Source organism: Podarcis tiliguerta (assembly GCF_965153285.1).
Source record: "Podarcis tiliguerta genome assembly, chromosome: 2".
Taxonomy (NCBI): domain Eukaryota; kingdom Metazoa; phylum Chordata; class Lepidosauria; order Squamata; family Lacertidae; genus Podarcis; species Podarcis tiliguerta.
Window position 1 is genome coordinate 40460084 of NC_139535.1, and position 20391 is coordinate 40480474.

The following is a 20391-nucleotide window of genomic DNA, read 5'->3' on the forward strand; positions in this document are numbered from 1 at the left end:
GCCCCTGCTTTGCGAGTATGTGTGTGCTTGTGCCTATTGATGCAGAGGGCGATAAGGAAAGGAGGCCTCCCCAATTTTATGGATCAGTCAATCCAAACTGGTCTCACTGGCAGATGGAGCCGCGCTTGTTACCTGTGGGCAGTGTGTTATCAGGGGTGTAAATCAGCAGAGCAAAGCTCTGTTTATGTACATAAATTGCCCCCATCTGACAGTTTTAATACTGTCCTGACTCTTTTACCCTGAGCCAGGGGATAGACAAACGGATCGGCAGCCAAGGTATTGGGAAGCCGAGCAGCTGACTCACCGAGAGAAAGGGCCTGGCATTCTTTCAAGCCTGGACTGTGGCAGCGAGTTGACTTTTCTGCAGGCTTGACCACTGATGCATGTGTGCACCCCTGGAGGGGGAGAAAGGCTGTTGAAATAGACCAGTCAAGCAGGAAGTCATCTGTTCTCCCTCTTTGCTAAATTAGTACCTGGAGAGCCAGTGACTAGGCACAGAAATGGGGAACTGTGTCTGTTTCCCTAGGGACATGATTCCTAAACTGAAGGTTTGGTCGAGGCAAGGGCAAAAAGCAGCAGTGCGTTGCTTCATTGCAGTGAATTGTGCAACTTGGAAGTTAAATGTCTTGCCTGACTTGTCTTGTCCTCCTCCCTTTCCTTCAAGCGCTCTCCCCGCACCCCCATGAAAGCTTTGCGGTTGCCTGTGTTCGCCCTGAAGGAACTTTCCAGATAGTCATTCATTCCTCTGTATTTGTTACACTGGTTGCCAGGGTGTGTATGCGTGTGCCCAAATATACTCTTGGTTTGGCAACTCCATTTCGGAGGGCCTTGCATTATTCCAGCGATAATTTGCCATATTTTGTTATGGAGAATGAGATTCTGCCACACCTCATGCATCTCTTGTTATGGGTACTGCAGTTCGGCCCAGGGTAACTTCCCAGGTTCCCAGGTTCATGTTTTATCTCTCTCCAGACAAACCATGAGCTCTAACCAAAGTTTGCCCTATGGTTTAGGGGGCGTGATTGTCTGGAAGAGCTAAACAAGCAGCCCAGGTCCAGATGACATGCTCAGGTGAAACGTAGCTCAGCTCAGTGCAATGTAGCAGCAGAACAACTGGAGAGGAACAAAGGAGCTGTGATCTGCCCTCTGGGAGCCAGCACATTTGCCCGTGTGCACTAAGCCATGGTTTGGCTTAGTGCTTTGTTTTCCAATGAGGACAAAACGAAAGTTTAAACTTTGGCATCCCTCCTCCCCCACACTTTGTGCTGATTCAGTTTTGAGTATGCCTGTCGCTTGCCAGAAGGTTGACTTTTCAAACATCATGGGCATATGAACTTTGTTGTTGTCCCACATTCTCATCCAGCAAAGGGTTCAAGTGGTGGTCGTAGATTGCCCTGCAGCCACATCCTAGACAGCTCCATTAGTCAGATGAAGTAAATACTGGCACTCTCTTCAGCCTTCCCCAGAACAGGTGATCAGTGCTATCAAACCACAAGCATCATTGTCGATAATCCCACCCACCCACTTCTCTGGAAGCGTGCTAACAGGTACACTGCTGCATGCTTGTAAATTACATTAGTATTCCTTATTTACTGTTGAGCAGAAATCGGAGTGGGGGAAATAGGTTTCTTTAAAAGCAAAACAGAAGAAACCTAGAAATAATTGTAATTAGAACTGAAATTTTTTGCAGCCAGCCTGACAGCCTGCTTTGACAAGTCTCCTGTTCCCTGAAATGCCCTGGATAGGGTTTTCATCTTTCCTCCAGAATATTTTGACATTTGTGCTTTCCTGGCTCTGTTTCTGAAGCCCAATGGAACCTGCAGCCTAATGAAAATGAGGGTCATTATTTTTTCCCCTTTCCTTTTGGAGGATAATAATAGCTTTGACAATATAAAAAAGAAATCAGAATTAATCTGTTTACTCTAAGCTGTCTGCTTCCTGACCTGGCTTCAGCACCTGAGGGGACAGAGGGAGAACAAATTAGGGTAAGATTTAAATAGAAAACAAGGAGAGTGTGCCGAGTGCACTCCCCTCCCCTCTTAACACACACACACACAAATGTTCCACCCAAAAAGCACCAAGCAGAACACTCAATAATTAGTTTCCTGCATCAAGCCAAAGTTTAACAGCAGTCAGCCCAAATCAGGGCTAGCAGATCAATCAAAACCTGTTTTGCTGAGGCATTTAGATTGGGCAGAGGTGTCCCTCCACCCAGAGAGGAGCCAACTCCTAGGGACTGGTGTCCCTTCACCCCCCCCAATAAAATATTTGAGAGGGCTGCCCCCCAGTTGATGAGCATTGCCATTCAAATGGTGTGTGTGTACCACATATTGTGATCAGTTTTGTGAGGCAAGGCTTATTAGCTCCCCCCAATATTATATTCAGGTTGGCACCCCTGCTGCCCAGCCCTGTCAAGTCTCCAGCAGACTCCCATTGGATGCCACTGGCATCACTTTGCCAGTGCAGAGCTCCCCCTTCTATCCAACAAATGGGTGAGTGGAAGTGCCACTGGCTGGATCCCCAGGCTCAGGCTCAGAGCATTCAGCCAGACTCAGAGCATTGTGGGAAATAAAATGGCTCCCTTAGTCTTGCCACTGGTACTGCTTGGATTTCTGGGTTCAGAAATCTATTTAAGGTGGAGGCCAAGCACGTGAAGCAACTGTGGCTTCTGCTAGAGTATTGGGGTTCTGCCAACCACCCAAAGTTGGAAATAATGCTATAGTTGTTTCCATTTTGTTCATTCCTGATTTTTTTTCCTCTCTTTTGACTTCCTAATCAAAAGCTTCTTGTGTTGAACTTACATTATTTTGTTGTTATTGTCTGTTTTTGTTGTTCAATAAAATAATATAAAAGAGATGAATAGTGCCGATGCTGACCCTTTGACCCTGATTTCTCTTACAATGAGAAGCAGAACAATGGAGGTAGACGACCTTCCTATTTTATGTCCTTCCACCACCCCCCACCACCCAAAAAATATGTTATTGAGAAATATTTATATACCGCTATTCATTTTTCAAAAAATGGAGTGGTTTCCAACAGCGATATAGAAAACCATACAATTAAAAATATATATGAAAAAGTTAAAAAAAAGAAAATAGCACTGTATTATGGGAAGTATGCATTCTTCATTGCCTGCATGAGCCCATCGGAATAAAATAATTCTGAGCAAGTGTTTAAAAGTTGAAAGGCATGTGCTGAATCTCTGTTGTCAGAGTATTCCACAAGACTAGGTTGATGACACTAAAGGCTTGGTTCTTTCTTGCTGTCAAAAGAGCCTCACCACCTCGAGGAACTAACATGGCTCATAGGGGGTGAGAGTGTCAACCTCCATGAATTTGATCTAATTTAAATAACCAGCAGTTATGTGGGTGTTGGGAGGGGGTACAGACCGCCACCCCCAGAAACCAGTACATCCCAGAAATCCCAGATATACAGTTTATAGAAACAGGGTAAAGGGTAGAAACAGCAAGTAGGCATGATCAAAATTAAAATAAAACACCAAAACCAGAGTATCCTTTAGGCAGAACTTACTCTCCTCATGCACGGTTGGTTTGGGTGGCTTCTGATGTCCGTGGCAGGATGAGGGGTCCAGAGGGTTGATGGCAGCATTGCATTTATGAAGTCTCTTGTTCAGGTGAGATCTGATTGAAAGGTCCAGTCACAAGATGGGTACCTACTTCAGGGAAGTGAAGATACTGCGTGATGGTGGTGGGTAGTGGAAAACAGGAGAGGGAATGAAATAGGGTGAACCCTGCCAGCATCTGGAGAGCACTGGGTTGGCAAAGCCTGGCTTAACGTAATCCCATTACATTCTTGGAGATGTCTTTTTACCTTTTACATCTCCTCACAAAAAGGCAGCTGTGCTTTTACTACTCACTGTAGCTCACCCTCAGAACTTGTGTTGTGGGACAATGCGGGGCCTTTCAGTGATCATAGAGGGGTAAGGAACCTTTTCCAGTTCAAGGGCCACATTGCCTTCTGGGCAACCTGCCAGGGGCCATAGGCAAAAGTGGGAGGAGCAACAAGCATAAATCTTACCGTCAGCTGGTTTCTATACACTCACAGCCTCTTCTCTATCCTTCACCCAGGCAAGCAAGAAATATTATCCGAGTCCCAGGGCACATTTCAGCCAGGCCAAAAGACTCATGGCAAATGCAAAGCAGGTCTGGTGAGGGGTGCAGCTGAGGAGGCTGTGTGGCTCTGTGAGAGTCCCAAGGGCCAGAGATAAAAGGCTGCAGGACTGCATTTGGCCCTCAGGGCTGAGGTTCCCCACCCCAAATTAACGCAAGAGGGAATGCAAATGCAACTTAATGGGAAGGGACCCTTTTTCTATACAATTTGTGCGATGTCTTTGGCCATCAAGTCTGGGGCTAAAAAGAATTTCATATCAGAAAATGAGGTAATGAGGGAACTTGAATCCCGAGAGGCACGTTTGGCTTTTTTTCTGAAGTTAACATGAAGACATTTCTTTTCCAAAGGCATTTGGAGAGGTGAGAGTTAATCTTAAGCACTGTTGTGTAAACTTGTTTTCTTTTTCTTTTTTAAAAATAGTTATATTATTGTTTTCATTGTTCTACGGATTTGTAACCTTCTTCTAGATAAAGGCAGGTTGGAAGTCTACCAAATAAGTAACAGAGAGGACTGGAGTCCAGCTTTTGCAGGAGAACCTCTGAGTTTGAGTTAAGAACTTGACCCTGGGGAGTTTCTTGGGCTGATTATGAAATAAATGGTGGCTAGATTTGGAATTGAAATACAAGGAGCACACAACTGCCTGTGTGCAAGTCCAGTTGACTCCAGTGGGACTTAGATCTGAGTAATACAAGCCTAGAAGGACACTGTCACTGTTCTTTGTGCCACCTGCCCAACCTGCCTTAGACTAATGACTAAAAGGCTAAGTGCTGCTCTTTGTTTTGATACTCTGAATAAGATGCAAAGACTCCAACGAGAGCAAGGACTCTTCACAGGAATGCGGTGTCTTCATATCTTTGGCTATACATCTTAACTCATAAGGCGGTCCAGCGCCAAGGGCCTTCTGGTGGTTCCCTCACTGCAAGAAGTGAGGTTACAGGGAACCAGGCAGAGGGCCTTCTTGGTAGTGGTGCCCGTCCTGTGGAACGCCCTCCCTTCTGATGTCAAGGAAATAAACAGCTATCTGACTTTTAGAAAACATCTGAAGGCAGCCCTGTTTAGGGAAGTTTTTAATGTTTGAAGCTTTATTGTATTTTTAATATTTTGTTAGAAGCTGCCCAGAGTGGTTGGGGAAACCCAGCCAGATGGGTGTGGTATAAATAATAAATGGTGTTGTTGATGATGATGATGAATATTCTAGAACCTTGCATGGTTGCTTTTTGTGCTAATCCTTACCATAAGCAGAGGACATCAACCTTCACCTAGCTTTCTGCTCCATTTAAGACAGTTAAGCTGTAATCCCACATGACTTCCCCCAAAGAATCATGGGAGTTGTAGTTTCCCCTCACAGAACTGCAGTTCCCAGCACCCTTAAAGCACTGAATGTACTTTAAACGCATGGCGTGGATCTGCCGTCTTCAACCATGGATAAGATTCCCCCCCATATGGGGACCTTATGAGGATTTCTTTGTATGTGGGCACTGTGCCTGCACATGAACGGATTGTCCCACGAAAGTGCTATTTTAATGATTATTGATTAGCAATAATTACAGATGAACTGTAATTACAGTGATTGCTGATTTCCAGCTGGCTCATATACACTCCTAATCAGCTGAGGAAATAATCACTCCTTCCAATAGCAAATGCAGGTGCTGAGTGCTGCCAGGATTGAAGCCAAAATGAGAAACAAGAGGGGGAGGCACCAGCATGCTGGGGGAGAACTCTGAGAGGTCTCTCTGTTTATTTCAGAGCATTTTTAGCCCAACCGCCATCCACCAATCCCAGGGTGGGTTTCAAAAAAGGTGTGTAAAAGAACTAGAAATTGGTTGGTTGGTTGGGTTTTTTAATGATATAAGTGAGAAGGCAACCCCCTAAAACAACAGCCCCATGAGAACAGAGCAAGCTCACAAGCAAGAGACAGAATATTGATCGTTTATATTAAATTGAAGTAATTTGGTTTGATCTGTAATAATTTGGAAATTAATAAAAATAAGAATAAAAAACCAGAATATTGACTGTTGGGAAAGAAAAATAGAAAAAAGAGCAGGAGGCAGAGGGCAATGGAGTTTCCACAAGGATGGCATGGCTGGCTGGTCCTCTGAACCACTCCTGTTAGGAAGCGAGGATATACAGCAATGTTTTCTTGCCAGTTCCCCCTGTAGCAGGGCTTGATCCATAACTGTCAACTTTTCCCTTTTCTTGCGAGGAATCCTATTCGGAATAAGGGAATTTCCCTTAAAAAAGGGGGAAAGTTGACAGCTATGGCTTGATCCCAACACCCTATTTGCTGAGCACCCTATTGGGGAAGGACCATACGTCCATGACAGAGCATCTCCTTTGTCCTAGGTTTGAGCCCCGAAATCTCCAGGCAGGATTTGGAGAGTTCTCTTCCCCAAACCCCGGGGAGCCTCTGCCAGCCAGCATAGACAGCCCTGAGCAAAATGGCCCAATGATCTGACTCGGCATAAGGCAGATTCCTACATCCCTTCAATGCTGGCTGTCCCTCCAGCAGACGCTGCAACACGCTGGGGTAGGAGGGAATGGCGAGAGGAAGCTGTGCCCTCCTAGCCGCGTGAGGGTTTCCCGTCTCCCTCCCACCCCCGTGGAAGATGATGACATTCACATGGATTGACCCGCAGAGCCGCAGAAGTCCAGGTGAAGTCTTAAGGTGTAAGTCCCCCATTTGGACGAGCTTGCTCTCGGCTTGCCCTCGCCGGCCCACAATGGTGCCTAATGCCTTTTCAATTTGGCAGCCTGATGGCAGCAGTGAACCAGCAGCCAGTGGGCTTGTCAAAGGCATTCCTTCACTTTAATCCTATTGACAGAGGCTGCTGCCTGGAACAGGAACTGCAGGGTGAGCCATGTCAACAGCAGATTCTTATTACAGATAATATTGATGGGGCCTTTACTTGAATAATGAAGGGAAGAGCCCTCTGCTTTGACGTTTGTCTCCAAAACCTAGAATTACCAAGAGTTTAAACAGCGGAGGGGAGCTTAAGATAGTTGCATCTTAAAGGATCTGCTTTCTTGTCGCTTTCAGGGCTGGGGAAAGGAGTTTAGCCCATACGCCGCAAGCTCCGCACTGACCTTTTCACTCCTCTTAATAAATGTTACAGTTAAATAAAGTCTGATGGATTTTCCTATCTGCTGTAATGTGTTATCCACTTTCCAAAAAAGAAAGCTCCCAAATCCCTATTTAATATCAGTGTTACTCATTATCTTTGGTAGCTGTGGGGCAAAAGGCAGGGCAGGGACAAGACCACTCAGCCGGCATTATCCGTGGAAGTTCTCGCCACTGCCTCTTTTTATATGGGCAAGGCTCCGGGTGTATTATTTGGGAGACAGTGAAACCAGGTTTGCATCAACCAAGCCACCGTTTGTTGTGAAATTCAGTCCAGAAGGAGCTCCAAATGGTTGCCTTGTCCCATCAGTGCAAGCATTTCTTGGAAGCACCTCCGTCTTATCTGGATTGAGCTACAGTTTGTTGGCTCTCATCCAGTCCATTACCAAGACAAGACAATGGCCCAGCACGTCCACTGCTTCACTTGAAGATGTAAATGACAAGCAGAGCTATGTGTCATAAGAATATTGCTGACAACGTACTCCAAAAGTCCAGATGACCCCACTCAGCAGTTTCATGTTGATGTTAAATAGCATAGGGAATACAGTTCAGCCCTGAGGAACTCTACCCTTCTTTTACAAGAGGGGAAATGATGACAAAAGAGGGAGGAGCACCAAAATACAGGGAATGGGGCACTGTTATTTGTTAGGTACTCTTTGTCCCACCTGTTTCTTTACATGGCAATGGAGATGGGGTGATGTAGAGAACACAGTAGCCTGTTTTGATGCAGATAACATATCCAGAGAGAAGTCTACTGAGCCGAGAGGTGTGCACTTCACAAACCCCTGAAACCACAGAAGGTTTCACTCTACTATAACTGCCTGCTAGGACTGAGTTTGGGGCAGTTAGTCCAGAACTCCAAATGGGCTATAGACCACAAGTGACTGGTCTTCAGCGCCGTCATCTGCTGTTCCAGCTTTAAGAAATGAGTGAATTGCAAACAAACTGCCTTCCCTCCCAGTGGAGATTTATGCTTTCTGACTTCCTGACGACCGAGGTGTGGCATATAAACTACTCCTTGCTTCTCATAATAACTGGGGACAATTGAATAGGGCTTGCCTTGACGTCACCAAGTCTCCTTGTACAAGGCGTACGCGTCCCAAAAGGAATAGGACTGGGGACTGGCTGGCTCGAGGGAGGGTTTCTGAAAGGACCGAATGGCTCTGTGCCACCTGGGGCCCAGGCTGGCTGGAAGAAAACCGAATGGTTCTGACTACTCCTTTTTAAGAGAGCAAAAGTATTCAGCATTCGGGACACAGAGGGGACGAAAGGTTACCTGTTGAGGAGCTTGCAGGGAAAAATAACACATGGAGGTCCTTCTGAAGCCCAGCCAAACTCCCACTGATAGGTTTGGAGGGCCAAAGACAGCTGCACCAACCTGGGCCTCTTAACCAGCGTTGGGGGTGGGGGAGCTTGTGCAAAGCTGAGGGCAACTAGGAACACAGGAAGCTGCCTTTTACTGAGACAAACCATTGGTTCATCTAGTCCATTGATGCACCTCACAGTGCACACAATGAGTGTGTCGATATCATGTTAATAATGACAACTAGGAAACACAGGAAGCTGACCTATAACAGGATATGGGTCCATCTAGCTCAGTGTTGTCTATTGACAGGCAGCAGCTCTCTGGGGTTTCAGACAGGATATATTCCCAGCCTAGCCTGGAGTTGCTAAGGGTTGAACCTGGGACTTTCTGCTTGAAAGGCAGATGCTCTACAACGGATCTCTATGGGCCTCTGAATTACAGTCCTTCTCCTACTGCCCTAAGGAAGCAGCAGGCTTGGGCACCAAAGGTCCCCACCCCACAGGACTGAAAGAAAACAACCTGCCTGCTAGCCTGGGTTTAGGAGGGCGGTTTTTTTTCTGGGCACATGTATGTGTTTTTCAGTCTGCTGCAGTGTGAGTAGCAGGAGCTCATTTGGACAAGCTCAGAATTTGGAGCACAGGGAGGGGTGATGGCAGATACTTCTTGATGTCTTCTTGACAGCCTCTCTGTGCTACTGCAGGACTCAGTAGCGGCATCTTAACAGTCAGGGCCAGCCCACCCATGAGGCCAAGTGGGACAACTGCCTCAGGTGGCAAGATCCACTGGGGCGGCAGATCCTGATGTTGAGCTTTCTTACACATACACACACACACCTTGTTCCTGATGTAGCTCCTCCCTCATCCCTTCTTCCCTGGCAGAAGGGGGGGACACCATTTTGGAGTTTACCTCAGGTGCTGGCCCTGTTAACAGTTTCAGGTCTTCATTTTGTCATTTTTCTGGATGTCTCCCTATTCCTCTCTAGTCAAAACCAGAATGCCCTCTGGCCCATTGCAATTTCTATGTATTGAGGAGCCCTCCAAGGGTGTGCTGTCCTTTGGGGTGTGCTTCTGTGAGTGTCAAGGGGTGCTGTGTGGAGAAAACTGTGGGGTGAGGTGAAGGTAAACACCTGACACTTTCGTACACCACAAGCAGATTGGCAATAGCCAATGTGGTGCCCTGGAGATGTTTTCTAGGCTACAACTCCCATCATCCCTGACTAATCAGAATACAGTGGTACCTCGGGTTACAGACTCTTCAGGTTACAGACTCCGGTAACCCAGAAATATTTCCTCAGGTTAAGAACTTTGCTTCAGGATGAGAACAGAAATTGTGTGGCTGTGGTGCGACAGCAGCAGGAGGTCCCATTAGCTAAAGTGGTGCTTCAGGTTAAGAACAGTTTCAGGTTAAGAACGGACCTCCAGAACGAATTAAGTTCTTAACCTGAGGTACTACTGTATAATAGCCTGCTGGATCAGACCAATGGGCCATCCAGTCCATTAGCCTGTCCTCAAAGTGGAGAACCAGGTGCCTGTGGGAAACCAAGGAGCAGAACATGAGCAGAAGAGCACTCTCTCCTTCTGTGGTTTCCAGCAACTGGTATTGCTGCCTCCAACTGTGGAGGCAGACCATAGCCATCATCTCTAGTAGCCATTGATAGCCCTCCTCTCCATGACTTTGTCTAATCCTCTTTTGGCCATGCTGCTGGGGCTGCTGTGAGCTGGAGTCCAGCAACATCTGGAGGGCCCCACTTTGGCTTCCCCTGAAATAGACTTCTGCCGCCGCAGCAGCCGTGACTGTCTGCTTGCCGTGGATCGAGAAACTCTCACTTCTCCCGACAGGTGAGAAGCACTATCAAAGCTGAGCATCTTTTATTTCTCTTTCTCTCTCTTTACATAAGAGAAATGGGATACACGAGCTAGCATTTATGTAGCCTGAAATTTGAGAATTGCCAGCAATTTAAAAAAGCAATATTCCTAGCATAGTTGGAAAGCTGCGAATGTATTAAGTAACATTTTGTATTTCCTCCTGCCAGGGTTCTAGTACAATTATCAGATCTGTGTGGATTAACCCTTGGATTTAATAGGAATTTAGCAGCTATTTAATATGTGTGACACCATCCTTGCATGTAATGTGTCAGTTCCTCTTTTTTTATGCCTCTTGCCTTCACGTAGCCATTCTGAAATATAATGGTATAGAATGACTGTGGAGAAAGCAAAGTTCATTGGTTGTGCTGTGTGTTCAAACTTCCATAGTTAGCATAATACCCAGAATATGCAAGTCTTGGTTTCATTTGAAACATTATATAGTTGATAAGGAAGTCATGCTATAGTGTGTGTGTGTGTGTATTCAGTCACTTAAAAAAAAGCCCCTCTACATAATTAGCCTGCCAGATAAGAACAACTGTGACTCTCTCCATCAATGTATGTGTTTGATTTTTTAAAAGTAAAGCTTTAGATTGTACAGATGCGTTTCAGAGATGAAGAGCCACGTGGCACTTTAAAAGGGGTTCTAGTGACAGATCATCTCCTTTAAGTACAAAGCCCCCACAAAACTGGTCCCCGTGCCGAATTGGTTCTCATAATAGATTCTCACAGAAAATGGAAAATGTACTAATTAAAAAGAATGCTGACAAGGGAGAATTCTGATGAGAAAGTTCTATCTGGAGCTTGTTAATTGCAGGGAAGGGACTCTCCCCGGTTTCATAGGAAGGAGTGGGGGGGGGGATGCCCTAAGAAGCAAGAACCTCAACAAGTCTGAGCCAAACCTCTCCACAGAGTTCTAGCACTGATGAGAATGAAGCTGAATGATTCGGGTTAAGGACATGAGCACTTCCCTAAACTGGTTTTAGGGACCTAGGAAGCTTCCTCCTACCTAGTGTTGTCGCCATTGGTGGTTAGTACGCATTGGGGCTGGTGGGGAGAAGGCAGGGAGGCCAACAGTAGGTGGCGCCAGAACCAATGACAGGTCTGAGTCAGCATAAGGCAGCTTCTATAATCCTCTTGCTGTGGTTACATGAGGTCCTTCCTGATTCCATTGTCCCAGCATAGCCCCCTTTCAGAGCTATCTTTCCTTATTCCCCCATGAACTGATGCTATTCTATGACTGTGCTGGACTGATTTATTGCCACTTCCTGATGTCTTCTGTAGGTTCCATTCCAATGTCCTAAATGTATCCATCTTACTGTATTAGACCCCATCAAAAGCTTGTGGTGCTCATTGCCTAATGTACCTACAAAGTATTCCCTAACGCTCTTAAGAATTTTAGTTGCAGAGATCACACAGAATTCTTCTTCTTCTTCTTCTTTATTACAACATATGAAATATAGGTTACTATAATCTAGGGGATAAGAAGGGCTCCTTTGCATAATATTATTATGTTCCATTGGCAAGTGTGAGGTGGAGAATCCACTTTGTTACTAAGTAGATATAAATTGCACACATCTTTTAGCACACTGTTTTGACTAAAGCTTTGCAGGGCAGAGCCATCTTAGGTTGAGGCTGCATAGGCCTTGTGGTGCATGTGATTCAGATTCTATTCAGTTGAACCTCTGGTTACAAAGTGGGTTGGACAGTGTTCTCGAAGCTACCAGCATGAGTTTGACCAGACTGCAGGACGACAGGAAGACTGGAGTGCCTGGAACAGGTAAGGCTGCAGGTCCCTTATTTTCAAGGCTGCTGGTCCCTTATTTTCAAATCTGTAACTTGACAGCTATGGTACCCAGTCATGTTTTCCTGCATTCTCCCCCCAATGGAAAAAGCCAGAATCCCTTAGGATGTCTCAGTATGCTTTGCTTCCCGGTATTTTCGTCTGGGAACCACAAAAAACGCTCAAAATCTAAATAGCAGGAAACAAAATGCACACTTCAATACACTTGCTGAACTAAAGCATAGTGCAAGAGGGATTTATTTGTAAATAGAATATGAAGGGTGTTTATTCCTTATTGATGAAGTGATTTATTGCACGAGGTCATAAAAGTCATTAATAAAAGCATATTGGAAGGAAAGTTGCACCAGAGAAAAACTGTTGGGTTTTTTTATGTCCTGTTAATTCCAAGTCATGTTATTTGTGATGATCTGGCATGCCAAGCTCCCCTCAGTTATAGGTAATAACATTTACTGAGTCAGACTATTTGTCTATATAGTCCAGTATTGCTTACTCTGACTGGCAATAGCTCTTCTAGGACTCAGACAGAGGTCCTTTCACAGCCTTAACAGAGCTTCTTTTAAGTTGAAATGCAGGGAATTGAACCTGAGACCCTTTACACTGGGATCAATTAGTACCGGACAAGATGAATGGAAGGAAATGGCAGGTTTTAATGGTCTCCATGTCTGAAAATGCAACATGGGAATTGGCACACCATGCATCTGACTGCTCAGGAGTTGGAAGCCAGCAGCATCATTAGAGTCCATTCCAAATTCTTGGTTGCTGAATATGACCAGATGGAAATGGGTGTTGGCTGTGCAAGAGCAACAGGTGGAGGATATTTTAAGATTCTCATCTTCAGACAGCAGAGGGAAATAAAGGGGGCATAAATGTGAGACACTTCCAGGCATCTCCTGCCCTCTTACTTCCAAGCATGCCCACCTGGAAATAAATGCCATTCTATGAGTTGCTTTGGAAAGGAGTCTACCATGCCTGGGGGAAGGCTGAGCTGCTGCCCATGAGTTTTGGAGGTTTCTGGGAGATCTGACAAATAGAAACAGGAACCAGATGGGATCCGCGGCTGCTGGAAAGGAAGAAAGATCCATAACCCATGGCTGAAAAGTGAAGACACTTTAGTTTTCTTTTGGAAACATTCTTCCATTGGTAGTCATGTTCAGATTCCCCCACTCCCCCCTTGCTTGGCTGAGCAGCACAGGAGATTTCCTGTTTATTATTATACTGTGGTGCTTTAGTGGAGAGGCCACTGGGTTCTTCAATGGCCCGTGTATTTTATTTTTAGGAAATATTTTCTTGCAGAACAAGAATCACTGTATGCCCTTTGTTTGCTTTATAGTATTCGTCATGTCGTCGGATTGTCAATCCGTGTCCTAATTTCTTTCCCCTTAGACATTTTGCATGGAAATGAAGCACTGACTTGCTGTTTGTTCCAGGGGCTTGGATAGAGATAGCAATAAGGATAGCAATGGATTGGTTGTAGCTCACTTCCTACAACCAATTTACCTATGTTGAACATGTAGGGGGGTGGATTGTGCCCACCACTTCACCTCCAACCTCTGTGTCTTTATCTGAACCTCTGAACCTCTGAAAAAGAATCAACCTGTGTATAAGCTCTGTGTATTGGCTCTTTCTGGCTTTTTTGGGCTACAGACTGTGCATTGGTTCTCTTCAGAGCTTCAGCTAAAGCAGGAGTGGGGAACCATAGTGCCTGGGGCTGATGGGAGTTGGAGTGGAACAAAATCTGGAGGCCCCCACTCCTGGATCGGAGCAAGCCAGAAGCCATGGTCAGCCTTCACACTTGCATTCAATGATGATTCTTCACCTGAATTCAATTTTACTCTTCTGAAACACCTAAACCCAGTGCCCTAAATATGGACAACAGCCTATCCTGTCAAATATGAGAGGGGAGGGGAAGAAACATTATTCTGAAGGTTGTATTTTCTAATACTGCAGAGACATGGGGGAATTGTTTTGTTCTCCAGAGAAAGGTAAATGACCAGGTTCAATTGAACTTAATAATGTCCAAATTACCGTATTTTTCGCTCTATAGGACTCACTTCCCCCCCTCCAAAAATTAAGGGGAAATGTGTGTGCGTCCTATAGAGCGAATGCAGGCTGCGCGGCTAAGCCCAAAGCCAGAACAGGGAGACGGAGCGCTGCTCCCCGACCTGGTTTTGAGGCTGGGGGTGGGGGAAAGCAGCGCTTCCCCCCAGTGCCAGCCCCACAAGCTCGGGGGGCAGTGAGAAGGCAGCGAGGAGGATTTCCTGGAGGAGCTGTAGTCTGAAACATCTGATTTTCTAGATCCATTTCAATCAGGATTCAGGCCTACTTTGGGCACAGAAACTGCCTTGGTCACCCTTTACGGTGACCTTTGTCAGAAGAAAGACACAGGGAGTGTGAGGGCACTGTGTGTTGTGTTGTTTCTGCTCCCACTTGGGTGGTGGGCTCCAGAAGGTGGTGCTTGGAAGATATTGCTCTGCCCTGTGGGTTCTCTGGTTTGGGATACTGCAGTGATTGGTCTTGTCCTTCATTCTGTTTAACATCTACATGAAACCACTGTGTGGGGTCATACAAAGTTTTGGAGCACACTATCATCAGTATGCTGAACACGCATAGCTCTTTTTCTCCTTTTCATCTTCTGCAGGTGAGGCAGTGGATGTGCTGAACTGGTGCCTGGTTGCGATAATGGACTGGATGAAGGCCAATAGGATGAAGCTTAATCCAGATGGGACTGAGATGCTGCTGAAGTTCTTTTTTTTTTTTCTTTTTTTTTGCTGCTGAAGCTTTTTGTTGGCTTCTGCTGGGCCTGTTGATGGTTATTGAAATGGTTTTATTGAAATGTATTGTTTTGGTTCTATGTCTAGGGATGATGGGAGCTGTAGTTCAGCAACATATAGAGGGCCAGTGGTTTCACACATCTGTTTTATGTTATGCCTTTTTTTGGTGCTTAATCTTTTTGTAAGTCACTGAGAGATATTTTTATTGCAGTGAGCAATGGATAAGTCCAACAATAGAAAATATCAGTTAAATGACCTTAGTCAATTTCCCATTTTACATCCTTGTGAAGACACTATAGTTGCATACACGCCACACATTTAAAGCACATGGCTCCCCCCACCAAGAATCCTGGGAACTGTAGTTTACCCTTCACAAGACTACAATTCCCAGTGGCCTTTTCCATGGACCACAGTCTCCACTTCCTTGAGGAATGACTTCTAGGGGGTGACCCAGAGGTCCTGAGCAATGAGATTTTTCTGCTTTGTTCCAGATCTCCTGATCCTTCCCCTATTAAACACAACAACTAATGCCCCCTCCCACCCTTTTTGTTTCATTCAGTCTTGCAACAACCCTAATCCATTGAATGAAAGGTGGAGTATGAATGTTTAAATACAGAAAATAAGTATTAGCTAGGCTTCTGTTATTATTTTTATTTTGCAAAAGGAGAAGTGAAGTTCAGAGATCGTAGCCAATTAGCAGCTGGGAAGGGTGGAATCATGCAATTTCTCCACTACAAGTCTATTTTAGATACCCTTTCTGTTGGGAAGCTGTACTCTGGAATACTCCTTAATAAATATTTCTTGGGAAGTTCTAGCAATGTATTGGCTCCCTGGAACAATAAAACACATGCTTCAGTTTAAGCTAAAGAGAAACCCCCTGGTTGTATCAGCTAGGTTACTTAGTAAAAAACATGTGCTTATATACTTCTCTAGGCCTGGGGTAGGGTGAGAACTGTTTCGTGCTGAGCCCCATTGAGGTGGCCACACCCTTGACCCATCCTCTCTTAGCACTGCTTTGTGGAAAAGTCCCTTGCCTTTGCACACTGCAGAAAGATGTTACGAAATCCTGGCCCTGACAGAGAGCAGATGCATTATTGGGAAGCCCTCGGGTCACAAGAGGGCTAATAGTCACATTCCTGGCTGCAATGGCAAAAGATTTACACCCCATGCTCGCTTGCCTCACCCTGCACCAGGCTGAGGGCTCCCGGCCTAACCAGCCCCCTTGGCTTTAATTGTTGTGTTAATGGCCCTTTTATTTGAAGCAGATCCCCTGGCTTACAGAGGAGAATGTCATTATGTTGTATTTTAGATGTATTTACATTCAACTTGCCACAGGGATAACATTCTAATTATTTTCTATAGCTGACAGCACTAGCGTCTGCTGGTATTATAGACCCCCTTAGACCTGATTACATGGTCTGTTTTTCTTCAAATCACCCACAAATGACACTGTGGAGCAGGTTTATTATCGACTGGCGTACCTTTGCTTAACACGGCCCGCTCCTGAAACAAATGCACAGAGAAGGTAATGCATGTTTGGAGCTTGCGTCGTTGTCTTCAGGAAGGCAGAGGGGCTTAGAAAGGTTAAGCCCACAGTTAACCTCCTCTTCTTCTTAAACCTTTAGCACATACCCCTAAAGAGATGGAGGCACCACTGCACGGAATAAGACCGGTCTTGCGTAGCACACTTCCTATATCAACGGCATCCCACGGCAATTGACAAGGAGGGCCGTGAAGCCCAGAGGTAGCTAGTTAAGTCATAAATAACAATAGCATGTTGTAAAGTCGAAGGGAAAGGACCCAAAAGGGTGGTGTCAGGTTGGTTTAGATCACAGATTAGGAGGAGGAACCTTCAATAGGGCAAGGTGACAACTGATAGGACAGAGGAGCAGTCACATTTTAGAAGAATGGCTTCGGTTTTTCTTTCTTGCCCCTGCGAGAGGGTTAACAGTTGCACTGTGTAATTGGTAATGGCTGGAGATAAGAGGCTCAAGGAGCCTTCAGACAAAGGCATTAAGAGATGTCAAGGTGACAGAAGATGGAGGTCTGTTTGAAGACTTCTTCAGTCAAGGGTGATGGGGAGGGTGTGGCGCCTTTAATAAATAAGTAACACGAGGAAAGGGAAAGAAGAATCTGGGTTGAAATGTCTATGGTGAATTGATTGTCCCTTCCAACTATGATTCTATGATCATCTATGATTGTGGCTGGCCTGCTTGGGTAGGTTAAAGGCTAGCAGCATGATCCTGTACATGCTTAGTCAGAGGTTAAGTCTCATTGTTTCCAGTGGGGCTTACTCCCAGGTATATGTATTGCAAACTCAGATTCGGTATAAGCAGAAAATACAATTACATCCTCTTGTTTGGGCTCATGTGTTTCCGGAGCCAACATGAGATTTCTCAATTAGAAATAATTATTTGAATTTTTTAAAAAAACCTTTTTAAAAAACAACAATGGTGATGTGTCATTCCGGAATTTCCTGACTCTAATGAGCCCAGTAAATGAAACTGTCCCCTCCTCCACCCCCGGTATTTAATATGCAATTGTACAGTTGCATGTGGAGGCTGACTGGGGATGAAACACATCAGGTAATGATGCGAAATTCATGTGAAATGTTCGAGAAAGAACTATGGCCAGAAGATTAGAGCCTGATCCTCAGATATAAGTTCTATGGAGGTCAAAGGGAGTTACATACAGCAAGCGAGTGAAGGATTTCAGGTTTCAGTGCCTTCCTGTACCTGCTAATAAAACTTTCCAACACTTTCATTTCCCCCCTATATGTTTACCTGAGGAAAAATGTTGGCATAATCTCTGAACTGAATATTAATGTTAGTATGAGCATAAGAGTAGGTTTAATACAAAAGATATTGTATGTGATAAGTTAATGAAGCTGGAAATTGGGGCAGGGAACCAGATGCTGTTGGACTACGACTCCCATCATCCCTGGCCATTGACCATGCTGGCTGGGGATAATGGGACTTGAAATCCAACAATATCCGCAGCCCTGCTGTTGATTGGCAGGAGTCTCCAAAGGGTAGCACCACCTTGCTTTGCTTAATATCTGTTTAATGGTCCATATGTGAGAGTGTGGCAGGAGAGGCACTGTTGTTCTTTTAGTGGATCTAGGTCTGGGAAGCCAGTATATGGTTCCTCACAGTTCTTCCTTTTTTCTTCCTTCCAGGAGCTGGTTAAACAGCTCAAACCAGGAATCTATACAGCAATTGTCAGCCTCATCTATGAGTACAGTTGACTGTCTGTCTTAATTTTGTGTGTGTGTGTGTGTGTGTGTGTGTGTGTGTGAATGGTTTGCAACTTTGAAACTTGCCAACAAAACATCTATAGGGCTATCTAAGAATGACAGATTACAAAAGCCAATCCTTTCCTAATTTGCTCAAGATTAATGTTTAGAATTTCCATTGATTTTGACTAACCCCTCCTCCTCTCTTCTTGCATTTGTGTTGAAACGTGGTTTAGACGTGGAGTGGAGAAATCAAGAGGGGAAAGTCTTACATATCTGCAGGGCCTTTGTGGATTTCATGTACAGTCGGTTAAATTGTGGTCTCTTCGCCTCACTAATCCTATGCAAGGCCCTGTTGTGCATTCTTTCAACAAAGAATTGTTGAACCCCGGTCACATGAAACCCCAGATTGCCTTTGATCATAAAATAAGTTGACAAGTGGTCATGGGGTGGTAGGGGTTTTGTGTGTGTTTGTGGGGATTTGAATTCTTCTGTATATTAAATGTTTTGTCTGTGAAAATGTTTTATACGTTTTTATTCTCAATGTTATTGTTGTTAAATCACTCTGAGAAGTGTAATAGGAGGTCATCCAGAAACGGAAATAAATGAATGAGTTTCTTTTAAAAAGTTACATGGAGCATTCCCTTTTCCTCACCTCCTGCCACAGAACCACTGGCACTGCACCACCCAAGCCTCTCTGCAGGGCTATGCGTTGTCCCCCTCAACAATGTGGGATGGCATGTAGGGATGTCCTAAGCGCAACCAGCCCAAGGATGACAAACAACCAGTAGCTTAATTCTTTATTGACAAAGCACAAACTTACAATAGCCTCTGAGGTGCACACACACTTCTGGTGACTAGGCAGCAGGCATCCCTCCTTGGGCTTTGTCAGGAGTCCAGGTTCGTAGTTTGATAACACAGTAAGGTAGATTTATTGCAAAACAGATAGCTCCAGACAGCTCTAACAAAGCCTCCAGCACCATTACTCAAGATGACCCTTCTGAAGCCTCCTTCCGGTATCTACAGAAGATATTGAACTTTCGCTTCTTACGCCTTTTGTTTTGCTTCCTATCTTGCAGTCCTCCCATTCGCCAACTCCTCGGACTTAGTGGGTCAGCTCCCGCCTCTTCTCCATTCTCTCAGAGGCTGTCTCTTAACTCTTTCCCACCTGTTTGTGTTTCCAGCGAGTTTTGACTGCGTTCTAGCCTGCTCTCCGCTACTGTCTTGCACGTCACGGTCAGGAGGCGCCAGAGTATGCAGCTGCCGGTCTCCCCTGTCTGAAAGCAGCCTCTCTGTTCCTGGCTGCTTTCTGCAGTTGGCTGCAAACCTTCACTTGGAGCTGGCTCATTCCTGACAGGCTTGTCCTCTGAGCTGGTCTGTTGGAACACTGGTGTGGCCACGCCTACACCCAAACTTAAGTACCTTTGTCTGACAGCACAAGCAGGAGCAAGCTGCGACTTCTACTTGGAAATTGTTGCTGTGCTAGCCTCTTCGAACTCCTTCTCGTCCTGAGGGACAGCCAGTAGGGGATAGAGGGGATTCTCCCCCTTCCCCGCTCTTCAGGCACCGTCTCTCCTGCTGTTCCTGGAATGTTCTGCCTGTCCTTGCCCACATCCTGCACCACCTCCCCCTTCTCCAACTGCTCAGACTCCTCCCCATCCTCCAGCTCTGGCCCCTAACTTATGAGAGGCACAGAATCCCATAAATGGCTACTCCCTTCCCCTGGCTCAGCCTCTGGCCCTTGCTGCCTCTTCCACCCACTCCTCAGAGTCAGTCCTTATGCCAGTCCCTGACGTGGGGCAAGGGAGAATTACCCAAGTCAGATGGAATTTTAGGGACAGTGCAGGGGGCTGCTGGGCAGAGGGGGTGGCATGAAACTTGCCACCTGTAAACTTCCATAAATTAACTTATCACACCTCTCCACTGTGGCTTGGAGTAGCTAGGAATTTGCATGCTCCTCAGGCTGCTCTCCCACTGCTCTGGGCCCCGGAAAAAATCACTGGTGGGGGGCTAAAGGTGACGAAAAGAAAACTGAGTTTCTGGTCCATGGTGAGATGGGGCACCAATACAGCTCCTTGCCAAGGGCACAAGGGAGCCTAGGTATGCCTGTATGTCCTATTATTCATTTAAATGCATAGCTTACTCTCTCCCTAAGGCTCAGGGC

General features: G+C 45.6%; 1 long non-coding RNA gene across 1 annotated transcript in view; it reads left to right on the forward strand.

Annotated features, from left to right (window-relative positions):
* Positions 1 to 18249, forward strand: part of LOC310667199 — a 48914-nt gene extending 30665 nt beyond the window's left edge. The window contains exons 3-4 of the long non-coding RNA XR_014506196.1: positions 14860 to 16736; positions 18171 to 18249. This is a non-coding gene — a long non-coding RNA (uncharacterized lncRNA). The remainder of the gene's footprint in view (positions 1 to 14859; positions 16737 to 18170) is intronic.
* The last annotated feature ends 2142 nt before the right edge of the window (positions 18250 to 20391 follow it).